Source organism: Vicugna pacos, chromosome 7 (assembly GCF_048564905.1).
Source record: "Vicugna pacos chromosome 7, VicPac4, whole genome shotgun sequence".
Lineage (NCBI taxonomy): Eukaryota > Metazoa > Chordata > Mammalia > Artiodactyla > Camelidae > Vicugna > Vicugna pacos.
In genome coordinates, this window is record NC_132993.1 from 20888197 (window position 1) to 20890432 (window position 2236).

General features: G+C 38.6%; 1 long non-coding RNA gene across 1 annotated transcript; it reads right to left on the reverse strand.

The window, feature by feature from the left end:
- Nucleotides 1–1801, reverse strand: LOC140697541 (uncharacterized). Its single transcript, XR_012074682.1, has 3 exons — nt 1683–1801; nt 1477–1589; nt 1–612 (listed from the first exon to the last, which is right to left on the reverse strand). It is a non-coding gene; the product is annotated as an uncharacterized lncRNA (long non-coding RNA).
- Between the last annotated feature and the right edge of the window lie 435 nt (nt 1802–2236).

Sequence of the window (2236 nt, forward strand, 5' to 3'; positions counted from 1 at the left end):
TATGATCTCTTTTTCTATGAGTTTGGTTTTTTTGTCTTTAAAGTATAATTGACTTACAACACTATGTTAGTTCCTGTAACACAACAAAGTGGTTCGATATTTCTATACATTTCAATAAGATCACAATAAGTCTAGTTGCAATATGTCACCATATAAAGATATTTCATGGCTATTGACTGCATTCCCCACATTGTATATCTCATACCCATTACTCATTTATTTTGCAACTGGAAATTTATACCTCTTAATCTCCCTCATCTATATATTTCCTCCCCACATTGCCCTCCCCTCTGGCAACAATGTTTTTAATCTGTATCTATAACTCTGTTTCTACTTTGTTATGTCTGTTCATTTGTTTTGTTTTTTAAATTCTACATAAAAGTGAAGTCATATAGTATTTGTCTTTCTTTAACTTATTTCACTTAATATAATATCCTCTAGCTCCATCCATGTTGTCGCAAATGATAAGATTTCATTCTTTTTTATGGCTGAGGAATATTCTGCTGGTGGAAATGTAACAGTGTGCAGTTGCTTTGGAACACATTGTGGCAGTTCCTCAAAAGTTTGGACATAAAGTTATATGATCCAGCAATTCCGCTCCTCAGTATATACCTAAGAGAAATGAGAACACGTCCACACAAATACTTGGATATGAATGTTTAGCAGCACTATTCATAACAGCTAAAAATAGAAACAACTCAAATGTCCATCAGCTGATGAATGGATAAACAATGTAATATATCCATACAGTGAAATATTATTCTGCAGTAAAAAGAAATGAAATACTGAAACATAATACAAATTGGATGAACCTTGAATGCATTATACTGACTTAAAGAAGTCAGACACAAAGGATCACATATTATATGATTTAATTTGTATGAAATGTCTAGAATAGGCAAATCTATGGAAACAGAAGGTGGATTTACCTAGGGATGGGAGCTTGAAGTAAAATGGGGAATGAATGACTGTTAATGGGGGTGAAGAAATTGTTCTAAAACTGTATTGATCATTGTGAAAGTTTGTGAATGTACTAAAGACCATTGACTTGGACACTTTAAATGTGTGAATTATATTGGCATGTGAATTATGATAAAATTATTATTTTTAAAAATATCCTATTGACTGGATGTGTCAATGGGATTAGTTATGTAATTGTCAGGTACAAACTCTTCCTCTATTACTTATACTTCTCTGTGTCTCATATCATTTAACAAATAGTTACGGAACATCAGATGTGTTGGGAATATAAAAAAAGCAGAGGAGCATCTCATGCCCCAGCCAAGGAGGCAGCACTGGTCCACAGAACTGGGCAAAGCAGCACCTAATAAACACTACTGGAATCAGAGGCAGGCTTGCTGTCATGGGCTTTGCACCCTAAGGAAGGCTTCACTGAGGAGGTGAAAACCACTGAATCTTAAAGGATAAGTAGTGAGAAACAAAATATAACAAAGTTATTATTGGTTGAGCACTTACCCCAATAGACATTGTTCTACACATAATACAGAGGGGGTTGAACTTCCAGAATGGCAGAGTAAGGAGTTAGGTGGACCTTCTCCCCAGCAAAACAACAACTCAGCTGGTAAAACCTGTAAAACAAAACACAGACTTTCATTTACAACCCCTTGAAATTGTTCTAAGGGCATAGAAAAAACAGAAAAATATTATACAAGAAAACTTACATTTTAGGAAGAATGATGAGAGTCTATTTGATATAAGCCACAACCCAGTATTCCCTTAGTCCTCCTCTCCCAGCCCCTTGTTTCGGAAGCTCTCCTGGAGAACTCTAGTCTTAACAAGAAGATTCCTCCCAGCTCCCAGTCTGTGGCTAGTTTCACCCTGGGAGAAGCAGCTGTCAGAGCTTCTCATCCCCTCAGCACCCTGTTGCGGAAACTTTATTATAGGCGTGGCAGGCTGCAAATACTGGGGCCCCGTCACTCCTTCGCTCCCCTAAGCCAGTTTGTAAAGTGGGGGTTCTACAGCAGGAGGAATAGGCAGAGAAGATCAGTAGCTTCCATCCCCCCCCCCCACTTACAGAGCAGGGGATCACTCAAAGAAAAGTGGGGCACCACCCCCAGCTCTGATGCAGCGGCACACAGTTCCACCAAGCTAAAAGGCAACCCATAAGGACAAGAGCTTTAGAGCTCCACTTGAGACTATTGGAACAGAGCCTAGAGGACTCTGTCTAATGGTGCCGTGGAAAACAACAGAGATCCTGATGTAGAGCAATGAAGAG